Source organism: Athene cunicularia (assembly GCF_003259725.1).
Source record: "Athene cunicularia isolate RWA chromosome 1 unlocalized genomic scaffold, athCun1 chr1_part2, whole genome shotgun sequence".
Lineage (NCBI taxonomy): Eukaryota > Metazoa > Chordata > Aves > Strigiformes > Strigidae > Athene > Athene cunicularia.
Genome location: NW_020799092.1, coordinates 74229620 through 74254171, shown reverse-complemented (window position 1 = coordinate 74254171; position 24552 = coordinate 74229620).

The following is a 24552-nucleotide window of genomic DNA, read 5'->3' as shown; positions in this document are numbered from 1 at the left end:
AATGAAATGAAATGAAATGAAATGAAATGAAATGGCCATTCAATCTTCTCTCAGAGAGATAGTAGTTGTATTGGTGTTAACCGACAAATTTGTTCAGACCAAGTCTGTAACCCTTGCTGTGTTTACTGCAACAAGACCACTGCCACAGTCATTGGAAGTGTAGTATGTGAAAATTCTTCATTGTTTCTGCACTACTTTGTTCTGCTGCAGTAGCTGAGGCAATTTAAAGGCCAACTTGTGGGAATTACTGCGGCACAAATGTGTAATGTGAACATTATGCTCATATCACAAGTCAGTCTAATTTATCTCTTTCTGTCTCTTGAAGACATAGTACTAGATGGCATATTGTCTCCTTTAAACTGAAGATATGCCTCTTCTTAATGAGGGGATAATTTTTAACTGATCACTGAGAGACATTTTGGCTGAATATTTTACATAATTTTATGGTTCTTATAATTCTGATTTTTTTTTTAAATAGAGAAAAATTGGCTGGCTTTCTCATATGAATTGTTCTGGTGTTGGGAAAGGGAAAAGAGTCAGTAAATGTTACATAAAAACAGGAGGAGAATTGAGTTACAGAAGTACCCCAAAGCATCCAAACCAATAAAAGATATCACATATTATTCTTGAACAGTGCAGCCTCTACAGAGGTATAGACTGCTTCTCTGAAGTTCTGTTTTATATGTGATTGACAAGAAAACTACCACCCGCTTATCTTGAAGCTGACTTGACTACTAAGAGTCAGGCCTTTGGCATCCATGAAGGTGCCTCCTTTCATCCTACAAAGACTGAGCACAGACAGGTCATCCAATGTCCATTATCTCTTTCCTGCTATCAAAGCATCAGATTTATCCCTATTCAGTCTGTGTTTCTGTTGCTTATCACTCCTGTCCCAAGTGACATAGCCCGGGGCAATGCTCTGTGCCACCCTTGTGCCTTGATGGACACAGCTAGTCTTTGCCCTCTCCTTCCTCCTGTCTTTCTTGCAGTTGTCTCAACTGTGAGACCTGCAAAAGACTTGATGACGATTAGGCAGATGACATAGATAGACTGTGAAGGGGCTGAGAAAATAATAGGGCTGTAATTTGTTTATTTTATAATAGTTCCACAACAAAATCACAAAAGAGAGAAAAAAAATAAGACGGTATATGACTAGGTACAGGAGGAAAATCAGTACAGATCTGGAAAGACAAAAAACGGAAAACCTGTTCTTTTGTCTGACAACCCAACATAAAAAAGAAAGAGATTGACTTAGAGTTCTTAAAAAAGCTACTACTGTAAACCAGCCTGATTCTCTTTCTGATTCAATACCCTGTCAGTGAATTCTATAAAACCCTTGGACAGGATTCAAAGGATTTTTAGGGTCAGAGTCAGGTTCAGGTTCAATGCATCACTTTGCCTGAGGACATTTGAGCTGACTTTGTCCCCCCTCGAAGTATGCCATAAGTACAGCTTCATGGCAGCATCATGGTTGAGCTCTTTCACTTTTTATAAATAAACATTCACAAAAGTACATCATAGTTATCGCTTTCCAGGTGAGTGTCTCAAAAAAAGTGGATGGGGTAACTAGTGTTAATATTTTTATGTGGGATAATGTATATTTAACAATAAGTACTCAAAGAAGATATTGGAGGACACCTCCAAAATTTCTGACATTATAAGGTTGGCATATTTGAAATCGTCCTCTGGTTTATTGAATGGTGGGAGGATTGCTGTGGGAGGATAAAGATTTGAATTACTTTTTGTTGTTAGAAACAAAAGTTGATCCCTTGTTTTCCAAATTCTGGATGAATTTTATGATTACCAAGTAACAAATAGGGCATTGTTTCTGTTTCTCTTTAAGGCAGATTTAAGAAACTACCCCTTTTATTTCCAACATCATAAAATTTTCTGGACACAGAACTTGAGAGAGCTACCATTAAAAAAAAAAAAAAAAATGTTCAGTTTTCACTGTAAATCTTGTTCTTAGATTTAATCTAACCTAACCTAATCCAAGTTTCTCAGTTTTCTCAGATGCACTACACAGTTCAGGGTCTCATTACTGTGTCCACACATCAATATTTTGCCATTTATTTATTCTGAAAATTCTCTGCATCTTCTGATTCATATTGTAGCTACGTATTTGATGTATGGGCTTCTTGATACAGTGAGGTAATAATTCCTGATGGGATGCCCATTCGGATTTTCTGGGAATGCAAGAAGGGAATATCTGAAGAAGACCAGTCAGAGAGTGACAAAGCCTATATCGGGTAGAGGATATTATATTTACTGCCTGGTCATATCACAGTCAGACTGTGTTCTGCACTGTGTTGTCTGTGATATACTTTATTTGAAGAAATACATGTCCCATGATACAATGTTTCGTAAAGCCAAAATTGAATATATGTGCAGAACTCTCTTAGAGAGATTAACGCCATCTGAGCTAGAATGATGACCTGCAATAACTAGGTGTTGCTAGATTAAATACTTGAACTGCTTGTTTTGGAGATCTCATCTTAAAGTTACACAGCTGCAGATCATGTTTTCGAAAAAGTAAGTCTTTATCTGTCTTGGCTGGGTCATAAAATTGCTGTGGAAGGTTGTTGTGGAGCATGTTCTTTAGGCAAGTGTGTTCCAGGTTAGATCATTGGATGCTGAGATGAAACCTCTGTTTTGGAAGTTGCAAAGTGTTGTGTTATTCAGAAGTATACAAGTGCAAAAAAAAAGTCTGAGGAAAGGCATTGGCCATGGCTTAAGAATCTCTTTTTCAGTCCCTTCTTTTATGAGGGGTGGAAGGGAAGGCTGGAGGCACTGCAAAGATAGAAGGAAGCTTCCTTGAGAGGGAGGGAGGCAGCAGAGCTAAATTATGGCTTATGAATAATCAATTATTTTGTTGTCATGAGGTTTTATTTCATTTGGCTCTAAATGGCTCTGTAGTTATAGGAATTTATGTTCATGCTTCATTCAAATGAAAAAAACCTTGAATAATTACTTTCTAAAATAAAACAAACATGCAGGAGCATCCACAAGGAAAATGACCTCTTTTGTTTGGCCTAGCTTTAAAAATATGTGGAAGCGGGACATTTCTGTTCAATTAGTTTGGTTAAATTCTGCTCAGTTGCCCTCGGGTTTTATAGTTAGTCAAGCAGAGGAGGAAACCTATTACCCATGTTTAAAACTGAACAACCATGGGTAAGCAAAATTTTAAAAACTCAGAGTACTTCCAAAGACTTTTTCACACAAGTTTTTGATGCTGGTATTAGAATTAACTACAAGAATTTTCCATTCTTACCAGAATTTATCTAAAGACTTCCTGAGAATTAAACACTGGGAAGCCTGCTTTAGGTACACAGATTTGCAGAGTTAGTCAAGTGGAACCAGTGTCCGTGGAGCCTTGGTATGACAAGATATCCCACCTCTGTCTAAGCTGGATGTTGTATTTGCTTCTTTCCTGTCTCATCTCAGAGCTAGACCTATCCAATGTCTTCACATGTTTCCCCTGAAGCTCCTTGGTTGCTTTTAAAGCTGAGTGACAGCAACACTTGCACTAAGAAGGACTAGAGTTAGGGTTTGCTGAACCAAAGTTCAGTGTATGTGGGTGTTCTCCCAGTTAGACATTTGTGTGCCCATAGCAACTGACTTCTCATGATGTCCACGTTGTTGTGTTGTTCTTGGATGTCAGAAATAGAGAGCGCTTTTACAGCTATTTGCTTCACTTGACTGAGGATGGAATGGTTCCAGTTGTGTAAATAGCTCCTGGTTCTCTTCCAGTTTTTCTCCTCACTACCCCATGGAGATGCATTTGCTTAAGCAGGGCATAGTATGAGAAGAAGCTCTGCTGGATTCCTCCTTCCAAACCTTCCAGCACATCTCAGGCTTGAACTGCAGTGTTTCTGTCAGTACAACTCTTGACCCCTCCTTGAACAAAAAGAACAAATTTTACCACATTAAGTCATGGTTTTCTCTAATGGACAATTAAGAAGGATAACAAAATGCATGTGACTCTTGGTAGGACTTTAATTTAGGCCTCCAGAGACAATCAGTTAATATCCCAATCAACTACACATTTGTCTATTCTTATACAAGTCCCTTGAGATAAGAATGGTACAAAAAGCAATATTATCTAATTAACACATGCAGTTGGAATCTGATCTTTCATTTTCCCTTGGAATGTCTCAGCTGAAACAGCATTCACATCACTACAGGATTTATGAGGATTACATAAAGTGCTTTTTCCCATACACATAGTGAATATGAGTTTCATCCATCAATGCAAGATTGCATAAGCCCTGTGAATGAAGGGCTATGCATGACTTTGAAATCCTATCTCAAGTGGCAGACAAAATGGAAAGTATATAGAATACAATATACATTGTGTGGCTATGCATATTTTTCTCATGCACAGTTGTAATCTGTAGTTTATGAATGTTACATTGAGGCTGTAAGGTATAATATTTTGTATAACATAGTTTTCCTTTGTATGCTTGATAAGCTACAAAGCATGGGAATTACAAACCATGTTTTGATATTCTATGTTTGAGTAATAGCATCTGAAATTTACCGCTGATTTTAGAGGCTTACTTCCCTCAAAATACCCAGACTTATGAGGAAAAGAATGAAAATCAGTATTTATAATCTCCTGGCTCCTAGTTTTATGGCTACATGACTACATGTTTCCTGGAAAAATGATGGAGAAAGGAACATGTCTGAGTCCTGGGCTTCTATATATTCCTGTAGTTACATTTCTTTCTGGAACTATCCTGATGCCTGTTGAACATATGATGCACTGTTAGAAAGGTATTTAACAAAATAAAAGCATTCACTGCTGACTGGCAAAAATGATCCTCCTCCGCGGATATCAAACAATGCAGTGTGCTGAACCTGACAAATCCAAATGTGAGGGCTACCTTACAGATCAGACAAAAGGTCCAGCTAGCCTTTCCTCATCCAGTGACTATTGCCTGGCTCAGGTGAAGAAAAACAAACACAGAAAGAAACAGTACAAATATAGTGATGTTTGCACTTTTAGGGCCTTTTAGTTTTGTCAAGGTAAGGTCTCATCCAGAGCTTTGAAAGAAGTAGAAGATAAACCTTTAGGGACCATCTTTCCTTGTTCTTTCTTTCTCATCATTAACTTTCTTCTCAAGCTCCTCAATATACTTAAACCTTATTCCCCAAGAAGTAGTAGTAGGAACAGAAAAGGGCCAGACAGGAAAAAAAAATAGACTTCAGAGAGAGGTTAGGCAGTAGTCTTCTATTCATGAACAGCTGATCTTTGGCATTTCCTTAGAGGTGGAAATCGTACCAGTTCTTGGGTTCTTTACAAAACAACGTAAAAGAAAGGCCAGCATCATCCTTGCTATCTTTAGAGGAGCTGCCTTAGTGCAGAGGGAGCTGCTAATCATAAAATCAAGATCCCGAAGGAAGTAAGTTTTGAGTTCAGCTTGTGCAACTTTAATGGAGTCCTAATTTGAAGGAGTGCTGAGCACTGACCTGGAAAATCAATTGCCAACACAGATATCTAAGAGGTGCCCCCAAAAATCTCCAGTTATTTTTAACAGCTCAGCCTAAAAAATGCAAATTGCATTACCCAGAGCATTCCTTACAGAAAAAAAAAAAAAAAAAAAAAAAAAAAAGTCCTGTCTCCTAGAGTAGATATTGGTCAGGATGCTTTATTTGAATAATTTCTGAAAAATAAGATCCTATAAAATATAATATATTTCCTGGTAAAGAGATATTAATTGCATTTGTACCTCATTCAGTCCATCTGGATTAAGTTTTTGCTGAGCACATCAGACAGCTTTTATTTGCTTCTTGTCATGCTAAGTAAGAAGACATTTAATATTAGAAAATAGTTTTAAAGCTATATAAATCTTTGCAGCTGAAAAAGGACCGTCTTAGACTGAAAATCCTTGCTTTTGAAAACAAACTCACTTTTTCAAAGTGTTTTCTATCCAAATATCCAAAGTAATGTTTAACCCTTGTTGTCTTTTCTCCCCTTTTCTGTGATATCCTTGTTCAATTTTTGCAGTATACTTGATTTAAATTCCAGCTCTTTACTTGTTGCTCGATACACTGAGTTTTAAGCATAGTAAAATCCCATTAAAGCAAATAAATGTTTAAACTCCAGACCACAATCCAGCTTTGGAACTTTGTATGGCAAGAATACTGAAGTATGTCTTTCACTATAGAGTGCTGTATAACAATAAAAATGTCTGGAAAGTTAAATGGACAAGCCTGGATCAGAGATCCGCTCCAAAATGCCATCATTCTGCAAACCTGAGAAGCTCAACAGGACACTTTAAATGTCAAGAATTAATCATTTACATACAGTGGGAGCATAGCCTAGACCTAGGCAAGTCTATGCTTTAGAATTTAACAACATAAGATTGTTCATAACAATATATCTGACAGATATAAATTTGCATCTGTCTATATGTGTCATATACAGATGTAGCCTTTGTATTTTATTTTCACAATTCAGTATTCGTAATGAAAATGTTTCTGGATTGTATGATCACCTGGTTCAAATATCATACTAAAGAAATGTGATTCCTAATTTTAGAAAATGTGTGTGTGTGTGTATGTGTTTACAAAGTCCATTAGTCTTAGAAATTTTTTTTACTATCCGCAAGTTGAGCTACAGACCATATTTTGAAGCAAAAATCATAAATCATGAGGAAAAAGGACTGAATTAGCAAATATTTCAGTCAGAAGTACTAAATGAACAGGGAGAAGATAGTGTTGCATCTGGAAATCACGTGTGTTAGAAAAGGATGCTCATTCCAAGTCTGGCCTTTGGCTTAGGTTTCTCTTTTTAGTTCTGTTCATCCTTGAAGTGTAACAGGCAAAAGCTTCACTGTTAACTTTAAATGCAGATAGCATTACCAGGATGTATATAATCTGTGTGCAAATTCAACTACCAAATGAGCTGGTTGCTCCATTCCTAGAAAAGGACTGATTACCAAAGTACTTGCATGCGGTGATTTCTCATTCTCTATATCAGCGGAGTCTCATGACAGCAGACTTCAGATTGATTATCAGCCATCACCCAGTTTTTCTACTCTGAAATCACAAGATAGTTTTTCTGACTGATATTAAACTGGGACATACCTTTCAAGTAGCAACCAAGATTAAACAATCAATCTAATTTTTAAATATGAATTTAAGGAACCATTTGAAAGACCCCACTAGAATAAATACAGTGAATATGTCAGGGGCACCTGAATGAAAATTAATTATCATGCCAGCTTCTTGCCGAATTTGTCTAAATATTCCTATATCCCCAATTGTTTTTAATTTGAAGATTTGAATTTCATTTAACTGGTGTTGCAGTGTCATCTGTGTAAAGCTTTATTCATACAGTCTTCATTTCATGAGTGCTTTTCTCAGTCAAGGCTTAGAAACAAAGACATTTTTAAAATTAGGAGGAACAGATTTCAAGGATGAGAAGATATCCCTCAGGAGTTTCCAAAGAACATGAAATGAGTAATATTAATGGAATTCTATAGGCAAAATTAATTGTTACTATTCCCAAACACTTGAAAAATCAGTCATTGGCTTACATGAGACTCAAAGTATGCAATGTTTTCCAAGCATGGTCTTCAGATATTTCTTATTCGTTTTTTATTTTTAAAGTTGCTATGATTTGAATTTCCAAGCTTTTCCCTGCCACAGACTGGAAGCTGATGATGCTTTATCTACTTTTAATGGAAACTGATCTCATGAAACACATCTCAGAGCTAAATTTTCAGAAATACTTCAACTATTGTAAGAGATAATATGACGAGATTTAGCATCACAGAAGCGGGTAAGAAGCCACACACTTAACACTGAACTGTATACAACACACTGCGTTATAAGATCAGTAAGACTGAATGAAAAAAACTTTTACGAAGTGCAAGGCTTTTCTGTGCAGTGCTTTCATGGGTTTCCCAGGCTGGTAAGATTCTGAGAACAGCCTAAGCTTTTGGTAGCTTCATTCAACTGTCTTTAAAATATCCCCAGATCTCTTTTCATCAGCCAAGTGAATAACTGATCTGCCCAGCTGGCATTTGATAGTGGGAACTATTATGACATTTTGCTTCTGTGATTCAGAGATGGCTTGGTCCTTTCCAAGAGGACCCCAGCGTGTTTCTTTAAAACCTAAGAATTGTTCCACAAATAGAGGACCATAACAGTTTGGCAGGGAGCAAGAAATTATCCCTCAGGATCTTTTCATCAGATCTGTGTGCTTCTACATTGTGCGGGCTCTCTCACTGCAGTCTCACACGTGGCTATTCAGGGGGCTCTGGCTGAGGGAGACAGCAGAAACCGTGTTGTTATATAGTGCTGTGTCAAGCTTAACTAATAGCATCACCTGCTCTCTCTCTATAAGAGAAGTAATAAACCCCAAAATGTGTGAGGTACCACAGTACAGTACTGCAAGACTGATGCTTGAAAAGCTCATTATCTATGAAATGCATTTCACTTCCTCCATCAGACTGTAAGAACTGGGAATTTACAGTAATTATATGATGTTTCCTTATCACACAGTCTTCATGTATAATATTTACCTTCTCAAAAAATTTCAGGGAATTGGTATTGGACCTTCCTGTAAACTGAGAGACAGGACACAGAGATTAGATTATTTTGGACAAGTCTTCAGAAGAGTTGAACCTGTGCCATCACCAGACCACACACTTCTTCCTTACCCAGCCAGGTGGAATTCACTTTTTGTTTCCATCGCACAAGAATAAAGCTCCTTATAATTACGCTTTGAGTTTAAACTGCTTTTTTACTTCCTCTCAAAGAAGACACTGAGGTTGTAGCAGGAGTTTAATTTGCCTTTTATTTCTATAAAGAAAGTAGCCTGACTTTCTAAACTGACCCACTGTGATTTCTAAGTCGAAGACAAACAAGAAAGGATTTTATTAAAACCAAACTACTTAGCTTTTTGAAAACACCCCTGCTTGGTATTTGCTTTCTACACATAAAACCTAGGGTTTTTAATCCCTCCAAAACAGTTTGATGAAAAAGACCCTCAAGCCTTACTATTCAGTAATTGGGCCTCTAGAAACAAATTCTGGGTAATATGAGTTTTTTACAACACATTTATATATTTATTTCTTGGATTAGGGTATTTAAGGGCTGTGTAGAGTTGAGGGGACTGACTTCTTTCTCTAAACCACATGGGGTTTTTGGCATTAGTGATGAAGCTGTTCTATGCCAGATAACTAAGACTTATGAACAAAGCTACTTAATTTAAAAGTTCATGGACAGGTTACAGCAACACCGGTGGTGTGAGCAGGTTTTCTTCTCCTTACTCTTCTAAACCTTTAAACACCTATTTTCACAACCACAGATAACTCCAACTAAGGAGCATATATATTCCTGAAGAAAGCAAAGCGCTTGTGCTCTTATTTCTCCAGGAGTGCTCAGTAAACCTGGACACAGGTCCTGTGGCAAGCCCTCATTTACTGCTTAATTCTTTTTACAGGCAGCAGGTATTAAGCAAGATTCTTGCAGCAGCTGTTCTGGGAAACACTGGCATGACTGTAATCCTCCCAGCTGAACTACTCCTAGGTATTTACCGATTCTCACTGCTCGCAGCTGAAGACGCTCCAAGTCACTGGAGCCAAACTAACCCTGGGGTCTTAGTGTTAGTAGCCAAATGTAAAAAAGGAAGAAAAATATATGTTCAAGATCTGAATTTTAGGTTAAATAGGAAAATACTCAGATCAAAATGCTCCACTGTGGGTCACCCAGGAGGGTATGGTTTAGCTCCCGAACCCTTTTCAAAACCTGGGGTTTTTCTTCAAATTTAATTCAGCTTTTGAAATGTAGAATGTAATTTCAAACTGGAATTAGAAACATATTTGCTTATGCCTCAAAAAGATAAATTGATTTTTTTTTCCCCTCCTGGTACTTTGTTTTAGTTGAAAATACTTTTTGGATTCTGTTTCATACTTTGGTAACCCTGAAGTTTAGGAATTTTTAAAAATTTATTTTTAAGCAACTATAGAAAAAAAGTATTTACTTAATAGCATCATCCAGTGCTGGAAAATCACTTTGGAAGTAAATACAATGAAGAATGTTCTCAAAGAAAACACTGAAAAGGAATTAGCAAATATCCTACTCCAAGATGAATAGAAATATGAAAAATATAGACTTCAGTAGACAGATCAGTTCCTTATAATAGCCTAATCTAATAATCAGGCTGACTAAGGACTCTGTATCCTTTGGTGGAAAGAAGGATATAAGAAATAGCTTCATGCTAAAGTCCTGGTTCACTGGCTGCTCTCAGACACTGAAGTTTTATATTACAGCCTCAGCTGCATTTTTTATTATTATTTATTTATTTTACTATTAGGCTGTTTAGCTTCCTTATCCAGGGACTAGAGTTTTATGGATTGAGCAGACAGTGTACTAGCTATTGAAGTTTAAATTCTTTGCTTCTCATTTTATAAAAAATCAAATAATTTTGAATGGAAAACTCTTTGTAAATAAGATAGTCAAGGTGGACCCCAACATTTTTCATCCACAGGATAAGTAATATGCTTGCATTTGTCTGTCTAACTTGGAAACAAACTAGATGCAATTCTAATGGGAGCATAGAGATGGTTGAGCTTTCAAAGACTGGATAGGATTTCAGGCAAGACTAGAGTGAACTGTTGCCACATTAATTCACTTATTTTTATGGAGTCAGATCATACCAGAGCATATTGCTGGATACGGAAAACACACAGACACGATGAAGTTGTGAAGTAGCTTATACAGAAGATCTCTCAGTGAAAACTATTGAGAGATTAACATTTTTTTTTTTCATCCTTCCCTGCTTATTCTTCAGCACAATGTGGTATCTGAAAAAATGTTAATGGTCAGTGCTTCCTTAGGCTCACTGCTATTGGATGTGCTCTCACCTGGCCATGGTTCTGCAGAGGCAGAAAGGCTAAACCATGAAAGTTAGCACTGTCACAGCCACACTATGAATACTTTGCCTTTCACAACAAGAAACAAGCCATAATCAGTACTTGGAGATTTTCAAATTACTTCCAAATTATGGTACTTGCCTAGTATTTTGTTCCCATCTTAATCCTTTGAGTACCAGACTGTGTGCACTGCACTGGATGAGGTCTTACTCTTACCTTGTACACAGGCATTTTTTCCCTCATTCTCTCTGGATCTCATATGCCTTTACACAGCTCTACAACACTAGCACTCATAGTCATGCTGCGAGTTGCTAGTACGCAGTCTTCTTTTCTTCTTTGTTACTTTCAAGCCCTCGGCACCCAACCCCTCCAGCAGAAAGTTTTAGTACCGGCTAAATGAATGTTCTCACTTTTCATAGTACTGAATTTTCTCCCATTTCTGTCTTTCTAACAAAAGGCCATCCAATTCTTTCTCTACGGCACCCCCATCTTTCGCTACAGTGACGATGACTTCCAAATCTGTGTTGTCATGTTTTATTAGACCGCTTCTGGGTTTCTGTGCCAAAGTCATAATGAAAACATCACATGAAGTTAGTCCAAGTTTGAGCCTCAAGAAATTCCACTGCAATGTCCATGTGATCCAAGGCTTCCCATTCAGATACAGCTTGTCATCTCCCGTTTAAGCAATTCTTTAGCCAGGTTCCAGTTCTTGTATTAATTGTCTCCAGCACAAGAAATTTCCCCTGTGACCCAGTTTCAAATATTTTACTGAAGTCCAGATATATGACTATATTTACTGCATTTTCCTCAGGAGAAAGTGAAGTGTTTTACAAAAAGAAAATTGAGGATGTTTAACACAAGACATTTTGGACAATCTGTGTTTTTGTCATATTTTCAACTGACATTTTTTGGTTTTAATTTTGTTTTATTTTGTCTTTTCTTCAAAACTTTCTTTAAGCCTTGAGTAATACTACTAAGACTATAATTATCTAAGGCTGAGTTTTCCTTCCATGGCATATACTATTTCCCATTTCAACAGCTGGACTTGGTAATCCTATGGGTCTTTTCTAAACTAAATGATTCTATGATTCTATGACTTTACTCTTACTTCCAGTAACCACTCCACCTTTATAAACACTATAATTACTGAAACATATTCACAGTGTTTTAGGTGCCATTCCTATAATGTCAGTTTAGTCCGCCCTGCACAGCTACCATTGTTCTTTGTTCCTCTGTATGGTCGCCTTACAAAATTGATGCTTTTGCTATATCTTTGGGGTTTTTGTTTTTTCTTTTTTTTTAAAAAGAAGTTGATGCTACCCAATCCTTATCTATTCTGACTTCCATGATGTAGGTTCTTCATTGATTGATCCCTTTTCCCACTCTTTATAGACTCTGCATAACATTTCCTTTTATAATGTCTCTAATATCCTCTACAATTACCCTGACACTTTTTAAATTACAGTTATTTCTCTCTTGCTCAGTGTCTATTCTTAAAAACATCTCTTCTTGGAACAACTGGCACATACTAATAACACAAATAATTGTTTTCCAATTTGTATGAAAAAGTAATCTCATACATGTACAGTATTAGAAATTATGGAATAAATAGAATAGAATAGAATAGAATAGAATAGAATAGAATAGAATAGAATAGAATAGAATAGAATAGAATAGAATAGAATAAGAATAGAATAGAATAGAATAGAATAGAATAGAATAGAATAGAATAGAATAGAAAATAGATATTTTCCTTCAGAAGGGGCCTACAGCGATCATGTAGTCCAACTGCCTGACAACTTCAGGGTGTATATTTATTTGTATTTCATATGACTTCTGTTCTGGACTGCTGTTTCAGGGTAAACAACCACATCATGAATACCACCAGGTTTGTGTCATCAGTTCTCTGAGGGAGGACATTCAGCTGTAAGCCTTGAGCTTTGCTTCTGATTGATAGCAGAGAATGACAGGAATCCCAGCTAAATTGTTTTAAGAAGGAATCAATACAACAACTTTTTATGCCAAAACTCGATGCCCAAGAAACTCTTTTAGTGACTCAAATCCAAGCTTCCTACATGAGACTCGTGTATATTTTTATTGTCATCATAGGGCATCCCTGAACTTCCCATCTTCATGTGATATTATAACTTGGCAAAACAAAACACTACAGTTAGTGAATTTGAGGATTAAGGATTTCCAGTCATGGGAAACTGGAAATTGTGTACTTAGCTGTAACACAAAAAAGGTCAGTAGGTCACTGTCAGCAGTGATGCAAAAGATGGCATAAATTAGATCTGGGATTTGGTGAAAATGTAAAATGAGCATAATGTTACATTCAGAAGAAGACAGTAGATACTTTTCTTTTTACAAGACACAGTATAAAGCCCATTTGTGATCATTTTACTTCGTTTTAACAGATGGAGCTCTGCTGATTTAACTACAGAATTACTTTTGGCCATCCCCTCTCATGAATGCCCTAGCTGTGATAGGCTACAAACTTCTGATCAGATACTTCACCCTCCTTACAAATATGTCACTGAAAATGAACTGGTTGATAGAGATTCAGTATCAGTGAATAGTCATTTTTTAAATCAAAGTATCCTAACCTAGTTTCTTAAAAAATATCTGATTCAGTTCTTGTGGCCCACTCAAAACCTTGAGGCTAGATATAAATAAAACTATAACCACGGAGGCACTTTCCAAGACATCACAATAGTAACTTTGATGTATTCAGTTTGTTTTTATCCTGATGATGATTCATCTCTTGGTCTGCTGTAAAGAGCAGAGCACATGTCTTCTTGTACTGGGGAATCAGGAGCTGCAAAAAACTTTTGGTCATTTTACCTCCTGTTAAATTTTTTGGAACCCAGAGCTAGGTGAGATGAATCCCATCCTTCATTTCTGATTCTAAACATTAGTGTTCATATGGAATTAGATTTGTTATAACAGCTCATTTTAGTGACCAACAGAAAGGATCTGAGGACATCACCCCTTTTCATTGCTCTAGCAACATGTCTGTGGTGTCATGAGGTCATCTGGGTAGGATATATAGTGGTATTTAATATCATAGAAACCAACAAGAAGAATTAATAATTTAAACCAATCAGTGCTGCAGTGAAAATAGAAGAATGATAAAAATCTATTTCAGGGCAATTGATGTTAGATTAGAGCTAATCTATTAGCAATGCAGAATAAATAACAGCCCCTGTACTAAGACAAAGGAAGATGTATTTTTGAAGAGTATCAAAGAGACTTAGACACCCAAACACATTGACTTCCAATATCTCTTCACTAAATCTTTTTATAACCACAGAGTAATTTCCTTGGCTGACATACACTGACATGGTTCAGTTGAGCTGAGTGGAACTAAACAGATTTATGAGAGCTGACAGTTAATTCCTTACACCTCTTTCCCTTGTTCTGCTTACACAATTTAGCTTTCCTTGCAATTGCAACTTCTTTTGTGTGGCCTCCACATCTTATAAGAGGAAATTCCATGCAGAAGTTATCATTTAATATGAGTCTTCCTACTATAAAAGTTTCCTTGGTTAAACATCTCCTTCCTCCTTTACACCTACCCTTGGTGATCTCGGAATTTTTCCTGTCTGACTATAAGATGGGGAGGGTGTATTAATATTTTCTGTTTTCTCTTCACAATATGTCATTTTTTGAATGTCTTCTCTAAACCCTTGCACATGTAAGTGGTTCTGCTGACTCCATTATTATGTGGGAGCAAAAAGGCTTGCAGAGAATTAGTCCTCTGTGAATAGTGAAAAAAGTTTAAAAGTAGATTATAACCTCTGGTCATTAGACTCAAAGTTCCAAATAAGCCAGCTTGAAACCTGATGGGAGCTCCCACATTTCTGCATCTAACTTTGATAATTTGAGCTGATGTTCCTGCAATGATGTCTTGCACATTCAAATACTTTATATAGCCCAACATTGTAGAATTGATTTTTCACAATTATTTCAAGCAGAGGAAAAAAAATTAAAATTATTGATTTATTTAATGATTCCAAGCACTCCTTTACTACTTCTTTATATATTAAACCATCACTAGAAATAGGGGGAAAACGTTAAAACAATGAAATGTGATTAAAGCCCTCATGGTAGTGTAGCTATTGTTTTTTTTACGAAGCTGTCAAAAAAGTACTCACAAATGCAAGATTTCAGTATTAACATCATAATTTAAATAATTTTATGCTTTTTATTGTAACACAAACACCTTTTGGATTTACATATCTATCAAAAAAGGGAAATCTCTAATATGTATTATGAGCAACAATATATAGTCCTGTACTTTCATATAAAATTGCTTAATATATATATTTAAAAAAAAAAAAAAAGGAATGAATCTCATTCTCCAGTGTTTGAGGCTAGTAAAAAACCCTGTCAAACAGTGAACTATTAGATCTGATGAGGACTGCATTCTTTGAACATTAAAGCTGCCACTGAGTTTTTACATAGTGGTTTAGTTTTACTCATTCTTAGCAACTATGGCTTGGATTCCTTAACATGACTTTAATTTATAATGGCATTAACACAGCGGTTTGTGGCATTGTCACTTTTGGGAACCATTAAATGAAACACATGAGTTACTGGATTTGTTTGTAGGCACTTGGGAAAACATCATCACAAAAATCATTCTCTTGGGACTGAATAGTTCAGACTTGAATTTTTTAACTAAAACAGGATAGACAGTAAATATTTCAGTAAAAGTCTGGTTTGTATTGGAGCTTCTGTTGGAAGAAGAGCCTTGAGAGGGTGGATTTGAATTTAAGTTTTATATTTGTTGTTTGTATTGATACAGAAAAATCCCAGGTGAGCACTGGGATCCCATTGACAAACCTATACCCTTATATCAATCATTCTATCAGCAAAATATTTTTTCTTACTTCTCAGCCTGTGGAAATAGACTGCAGAATAAATCAGCAAGTGCCCTAACTACATCATGAATATTGTGTGCAACTACGTATCTGTCTACAGAAATTCCCTAAACATAGGAACTTTGGTGATTTTTATGATTTATTTTTTTCATTTCTCTAATCCCTATTTTAATTCCTGTAGGCTTTTGACATCCACTACAGCCTGCTACAGTATATACCACATCTTAACTCTGCATTGTGTGAGCAGGTGCTTCCTTGACAGTTGGGACCTGACACTGGGTAATTTTTTTGACACTTACTATTTCTCACATCACAGGCAAGAATGAATAGTTATTTCCAACATGCTGTGACCAAGAATAGACCAGCTAAACTGTATGATGTGCAGATGTGATAAAGAATCTAAAGGACAACTGCTAGCTTCAAAAATAACTAGCAAAACCCATCAGCAACCTCACATCTTACCTTTATGTCAGTGACCTCACCCAGAAATATTGTTTGTTCAAGCTATTTGAGACCTTGTGCCATCGTTCATGACCTCCAATTCTTTATTCCTTTCCTCTGCTAGGATATTTACTTGTCAGAAAAAAAAAAATCTGTTCTCTCTAAAATTGTGTGTAACACAATGGCCTAAAGAGCTGGAATTGGATCTTCTGAACACTGAAGAGGAGGCAAAAGGAAAGGTCTCTAAAACACGTGAAATGATTTTGAGATGTTTAGCAAAGAAGAGGGAGATGAATGTTTTGGCAGTGGCATCTGGATGTTGTCAGGGATATTGGCTAGTTATCCTGCTCACAAAGACCAATGCCAGCTGGGTCAGCATGGCAGGCATATCCCTAATTTCTATGAACATACACTCAGAATCATTTCCAGATTGTCCAGCCTGGCAAAGAGTAAGCACTTAGTGATGCTGAGTTGCATTAATTCATAGCAAACATCTTCCCTGCCATTTTCATCCCTGCTGGGATTGTTCCACTCGTCTCTGTCGATGCAGAGGGCTACAGGCAGGAGGGAGAGTCCTGAGAGTTTCGTGTGCCTGACAACAGCTCTGCTCTTCCTCACCGAGTATGTCTTGCCGGTTACCTGTGACAAATCTGTATGGATGCTGCAATATGTAAACAGCAGCATTGCCTTTCCCTGAAAATGTTCAAAATGTATCTGTTAATAGGATCAATTTTTCTCCACACGTTTTCCAGTCTGTTCATTTATCTGTTGTTCAGGATGCTTTGAAAACAGTAGTGTTTCTGATAGAGATACACCATATCATTATGAAACTTGAGAAGATGTCAGTTTGCCATGAGAAAGATTACAAAATGTTTTAGATTGGCATTCTAGCCAATTTGATTACTCATCTGTGATACAGGCTTCATGTTTCACATTGTATGTTCTTGTTAAGTGCTGAGAACTCCACACAGTCCCTTCCAGTGCAAATGAAACAATCTCCTTCTGTAGCAAAGGCTACAGTGTCAATCCTTTGTGATAAAGAATGTGACGGTTTATTGATGCTTACTTGCTACTTAATCTGTTAGAAACCTTGTTCAGTACCCTTATTCAATGTCCTACACTTAAGGAGTTAGGATAATTAGTATCTAAAGTATAGGTAGTTATGTTTCCAAATTGGGAAGCTTTGGAAAAAATCTGGGCAAAGCTAATTATTTTGTCTCTCAGAATGAGATTCATCTCATGGAGTGAATTTAAATGTAACCATCTACATGTAGATGCCTACTTGTGAAACTATGTGCTGGGGTTGCCACTGTAGCTGCACATGCAGATGTACACTACAGCACCTCAAATAGCACTGTATTCCTGCATTTAGGCAACTGTAGTGAACCCAGAGTACAAAAAAACCATTTCAGATTATCCTAGAATAGAGGCATATTTTTAATTTTACAACACTAATAATGATGAAACTAGTCCGATCAAGTGAGAAAGATTAGTAAGGTTAGAAGTAAACATTAAAACAAACAAACAAACAAACAAACAAAAACCAAACAAACCAACCAAAACACCCAGCCAACAATTATAGCTTGTTTACAGGATGGCAACACAGTTTAAAAGTACATGTTAGGAAATGAGCATTGTGTCCTATTATTTTGATACTTCTTTTAGCATCTGAAAATGCAAGTGTGCCAACATGATGGTGCACTGGGACACAAGAACTCTTAGAGAATTTTAAGAACATTGAACAAAAGCTCTGGGTTGAGCAAGTGAAAACATGCTCCTAATTGATAGTTTATTTTATAGTACTGCCAGACAACATGTTATTTATAGACTTCAAAACATTTTGAGTGAAAGAAGTTAGCTAAGATATGTTTGTTTCATAAAAAGGCCCAGCTACCTTTGCACAGCAGAGTATGTTGTTTGTAGATGTGTTAATGCAAAGGCTTCTGCTCTGAACATGTGTAATCGTCCCCAGGAAGGCTTTCAGGCTACAGTAATCAATGTCACTGAGGATCTTATATATCTTATATAATGCAAATGATTTTTGGCATTATATGAGGTCAGAATTTGGAAAAAAAAAATAAAAAATATCAGTGTTCAGTGTTTCTTCACCTACGTGATATAGATGTCGGCTGCAGAAGAGGTCCTAGATGGAAGCAGGTGAGCATAAAATAGATCAGGCTAGCTGGTAATGGTGAGTAGCCCAGCTCCTTGTGGGTTAGCACACCCTGGGTCCTTGGAGTGAAGGTGTTGCTTTTGGAAATGATTCAGCAGCAATGGGTGGTGTTTGCTTTGTATCACAGTCTGCTCTGCACCTGGTGCTCATGCTCACAGCAGCTCCCATGCTGCAGTAAGACTTCTGCATTTAACAGCTTTATCTGCACTCTCCCTTTATCTGATAGAAAGAGACATTTTTTACATAACAAAACTGTTAATTAGTTCTTGACAAGATTAACAGGCACTTGTTTTGTCATAATTAGAGCTAATTCCATTACTCCTGAGGCTAAGGCTGTTCTAGAACAGAGGCTGACAAGCTTTATAAGTAAACAAGGATTCAGAAGTACTCTATAAGCAAACCTGTTTTGGAAAGGTTTAATAGACATATGCGTGCAAAAGATGTGTATACAAAGTGTGTTTTACAAGAACACAATGCATGAAGGGAAAACAAAAAGGTGTAATGGAGTAGAATTTGGTGAGCAGTTGTTACTTCTCACAGACTTCTATATCTCCAGGCTAAATCCCCTGTCTTTATACTTCTGCATACTCAGTGCTAGAAAGAAAGTAAATTATATTTTCTGTGAAACTCCTAAAATAAACACTTTGCTAAAGCTAAAACTGTCTTCGAACACCTATATAGAATTTTATTTTTCTTGACTAGCTTATTTGGATGATTAGAACAGAGGTATTTATAGGTAAGTCAGAAAGAGGAGTAACTACCCATACCTTTTAAAACATAATGATAATTGTTTAGTCTCTTTCAATTATTTTTGTCAAGATCTACAAGAGTAAGTTCAAGGCAGGTCTTCATTTAGCCCTTCTCTGAACCACTGTGTCTTCACTGGAGGAAATAGGGGCTTCATGATCACAGAATCATAGTGGTTTGGGCTGGAAGGGACCTTAAAGATCACCTAGTCCCACCCCCCCTGCCATGGGCAGGGACACCTTCCACTAGCCCAGGTTGCTCACAGCCCCGTCCAACCTGGCCTTGAACACTGCCAGGGAGGGGGCAGCCACAGCTGCTCTGGGAAACATGTGCCAGGGCCTCAGCACCTTTGTAATAAAAAATTGCTTTCTTATGTCTGATCTAAATCTGCTTCACCCAACATGAGCTGTCAACCAACAACCTCAAGTCTCTTCTCCACAGAGCTGCTCTCAATCCACTCATTGCCCAGCCGTATTTGTGCTTGGGATTCCCCTGACCCATGTGCAGGACCTCGCACTTGGCCTTGTTGAACTTCATGAGGTTTGCATAGGCTCACCTCTAAAGCCTGTCAAGGTCCCTCTGGATGGCACATCCCTTCCCTCCAGTGCGTCAACTGCACCACACAGCTTGGTGCCATTGACAAACTTGCTGAGGGTGTGCTCAATCCCACTGTCCATGTCGCTGATGTTAAAGACCACTGGTCCCCAGTGGGGAGGACCACTGAAGAGATCCACGGAGGAATGCCACTCGTTACTGCTCTTACTCAAACATTGAGCCTTTGACTACATCTCTTTGAGTGTGACCATCCAGACAATTCCTGAACCACTGAGTGGTCCATCCATCAAATCTGTGTCTTCTCAGTTTAGAGACAAGGATGTCATGTAGGACAGTATCAAATGCTTTGCACAAGTCCAGATAAATTATGTCAGTTGCTGTAACCCCATTATAGAGGGGCCACCAAATTTGTCAGGCACATTTTGTCCTTAGTGAAGCCATATTGACTGTCACCATTTCCTTTATGAAGTAAAAGAGATTTTTTTTTAATGATTCTAAGGATCTCTGTCTTAAATCTATTTGCAAAGTGCACATTCTCGATACATTTCTAAATCTAACCAGCCTGCAAAAAACCTGCTTTATTTATGTTCCTATTCCATGATCTATCTCTGCTTACCTGTTCATAGTCTCTGGTAGACCATCTACTTGAAAATGGCTGCAAAAATGCTTTGTATCTCTAAGGTGTATGCAGTTACTTAAAAGCTATTCTCTATTATACACTCAAAAGGTATAGGATATATTGAAAAATATATTTGAAAAGATAAAGTTATGCTAGAAAATTTATGGAGGGGGAAAGCTGATGATTATTGATTTCTGTATGAGAAGTATCTTAACAGATAAAGTCTATTTGTCATGAAAAACAGAACACTGAAAGGAATATCACTGCGTTCTGCAAAACCATAAGTTGTATGGAAAAGGGTGAACAGGGAGTGGCTGCTGACAAGTTATGATACATGAGCTTTGGGCATCAAATACTTTAGCAAGATGCATGCTCAAACAATGAAAGGGAGGTGACTATTAAAATGCAAATGAGGTCTTTGGCATGGGTTCTTCAAGAGTGTTCTTGCATAAAAGTACCACCTGCTTGCTTGTGCCTACCTGCTGTTGGAGACCAGGTACTGATACAGATGGGCCTTTGTTCTGTTTCAGGACTGTAGTTCCGAGGTTCTGGGAAGATTTTCTTTTTTAATTAGACATGGTATTCAATGTATTAAAGCATAAGAGGCCTCTCTGTTCAGATAATCTATGAAGGGTGGAATTTAAGCAGAGAAAAAGTCAAAAGTAGACTTGAAATTCTGACTCCACTGTATTTTATATGGTAGTCTAACCCAACCCGTGAATTAAGTGAAACAAAGCTAGCCTGGATGTGGGCTGTTTGGTAGGCCAGACATGACCTTGGGAACCAGCCTGAACAGATGGTCACTATGCACTGATGCCAATGGAGTAAGCTGGACATTTAGAAATGCTTCCTACTGCCCTTCTTCCCACACTTGCTAGCATGTTTAGAGTTGAAGGGAGTAGTCCTTCTGAAAAGTCCCATTTTTGCATCCCTGGAACAAATAGCATGTTCTGATGAACAACCTCATCTGGTGCTTTCAGCTCAATGCTAGAATAGTGCATTTGGCTTAGAAGGCAAGAACAAATGAAAATGTCTTGAAAGTGTGTAGTTATGAAGTAACCACATGTAACATTTCTGAAGTGAAGCACATTTGTAAAGCTTCGAACTGATCTCTTGCTGAAAAGAGAGCACATTGTACAAACAGTATTCCCTTCTTCTTAAACTTGAGTACAACCGTCCCAGTCTGACTTTATCCAACTATATAGAAAGTTTTCTATGTGATAAATATGACTTAACTTCAGATGTTAAATATTTCCCCTCTATTTTTTCCAAGCCTTGTTTTTAACCACATATATGAAATGCTAAATCTTCAAAACTTCATACCAAAATTCTGAGAGCAGGTCATTTTGTCATTAAATGGTTATAAGGAAGCATATACTCAGATTGAAAAACTGTGTGCCACGAAAGTCCCTATGCTACTTGAAACAAGAAGTTTGCCTGAAGTTAATATTCACAGCTACAAAGATCCCCGGTGATCTCAGAAGGCACTTTCAGCATCTCAGTGCTGCATTAAGGATCCCAAGCCATCATTTAGGTGCCACTAACATTCATCAAATTCCCACCTAACCCTGTGCATACCTTAAGTGCCTAATTTAACAGATGAAAGGGGTTAGTGACAGAACTTGAGCATTGTGATTTTTTTTTTTTCTCTTTTTAATGGACAGAAATTAGATCCTACAGGCTCCTACAGACTCCAGGTGGCTGTGTTAGGCTTCTGCTCTGAAATGCCCTGCAGGGCAGATCCTTTTTCTCAGCAGGGAACAAAAAGGGAATGGTGGACCTTAGTCTCCCTCATGTTATCCTTTCTGATTATTCCACATAATTTTCCATGTGACATCTAAACTGAGAAAGTCCAGAGAAGAAGAAGGGTCCCTATCTGAGTATAAATCTTAGCCTGTCCTAACTCCACATGAAAGTGGGATTTAAGCACACCCAGACATCTCCCAAAGCTTCTTTACTGGGGAAAGATAACTGAGGCACAGGCTGGCTGTCATCTACGGTCAACTTTTAAGAGGTCTTTGTTTTGAAACACTGCAGGGTCTTTCATGGTGCAGGGCTACAGGTCAGTTTAGGAGCAGTTCAGGACATTTGCATTTCTGTGTCAGGGAATATCTTTTTTGAGGATGTCCAGGAGCAAGGTGCTAAACTCATGTCTTCATTTTCCTGCACGACTTCATCCTCCTGTCTTGCCTAATCCACCTGCATGACCTGACCCAACAGACGTGCTTACAGCATGTCTAACTCCAAAATAGACCAATAAATACAGTGTTAGTACCTTCCCACACACTCAATATATTCTAGGTTGTAGATTTCCTTCTTCTGCCCGAGATTAAAACTATTTTGTTTAATAATTGACCATTTGAGCAGCAAATGGAATGCAGTTTTCTGTACAACCTTGTTTGTAGTTTTGTTAGCTGTAAGGTTAATTAGATTGTGGGGAGATGTATATTTAAGGCTTTTCTTAATGAAAATATATTATCTGTCTAAATCAAACTGAAAGATTTCTTTTCAAAAGCTCCTTCAAACTGTAAACATGGAGAATGTTTTTCTAAAGTTATTTTTAATGATTTTTTTTTCCAGAAAATAAAAATGTTTCCTGAAATCTTGAAACTACTCTTTGAAATTGGGAGGAGTAAAACTGGCAGCCACCTCTCTCCCCTTCCTCAACACTTCCCAGGCGCCGGAGCTATTCCCACAACCCTCAAACCCCTCCCAAACCCTTTCCCTTTCCTCACAGGAATGTTCCAGTCCCAAACCTGTTGCTTTCTGGGAGGGTCTTCCTTCCCCCTGCACCTTCCAGGTTCCTCACCGTGAGGTGTAAGCTGTGTCTCTGCAGGGTTGGCATGGCCCAGCCAGAGAGGTGGGCTGGCCCTGCTGCACCCACTGGCGGAGCAGTCAAGGTGCTCTGCAGTCAGCTGGCTGTTGCTTAGCAGGGAGCAGGGATGCTGAACAAGGAATTTTAATAATGAAATTCAGTGGACCAAACACACTGTCTGATGAACCTGAGCTGTGTGATGTGCAGAAGTGAACGGAATTACTTCTCTAGGAACTTTGTTCTCCTATTTTCAAATATACTCATCCAGGGACAACTCAGCCTCCGCTCTTACCAAGTGCAAACCTGATGATAAAAGAGCTGAGCAGCATCCAGGATAGACTCCAGAGAAGTCAGGGACACCACAAACCTTGCTTGCTTTGAAAATGAAGAAAATGTATTTACCTATTTAATAATCAGTACAAGCAAAACCAATCCAAAAAATCACCTAGCTAAACACTGCACAGGACATTTCATTCTTTACCTTGGCAGAAGACAATGGTGGAGACGACTTGCATATGAAAGCTGTTCATCGTATACAGAAATGGTTATAAAAATGTTGTCAGCACCTTTTCATCTGAAAAGGCTGTTTAGCAACAGTGATATATTTAAATACAACATGTTTCCAACGGGAGATGCTTTGATCTAGAGAAACGAACATTTCATTTATCACTACATTAAAAAAAAATGTCCTTAGTAAACTGCTATGATTTTTTATCTTGCATGTTAGTTTTGGCATTTCACAGAATTCTGTAACTAGCACATATGTAATCACGTAAAAAGTAGTAATAAAAATGAAAAAATCTGGAAAAAGTATGCAGGACCTTTCAAAGTTACGTTCAGGTTCAGCAATGCCCTTAGTGCATATTTATCCTCATAACTATACGTATATACAGGTAGATGTATAGCTATCCTTAGATGGTGGACAGGTCTTCTACTATTGATTTTCCACCTCTTCCAGCTCTTTCTTGAAACTTAAAAACTTAAAATGAATTTATGTTCTAACAGGTTTAGGTCCTAATAACAAACTTCCTGAAAAGGTTTATTCCACAGGGCATCAACTCCTGCATTTATAGTGATTTAAACTATGTCTTTGATAAACATGTATATACAAAACTTCCTGCCTCCACTTCCTCAATTTCCTAAAGTTTGAATAGCTTGCTTTGTCTTTTACTCCATCATTTTCCTACAGTTTACTTAAATTTGGTTAATATGCTCAATAACTTATGCCCTAGAGTAAAACCCCTTCACAGATTTCATATGGAGGAATTCAATGTCTTTTATGTGCATAAATTGAAGATATTCAAGTATTATCTTTCTTAAAGGCTTACATTGAGAAACATAGTCTTTTCTTTTTCCTTTTCAAGGTAAAAAATAAATTTATCTCTTATTAGCAGTGAGCCAAAAGCTTGTCCTGTTCTCACTGTGCT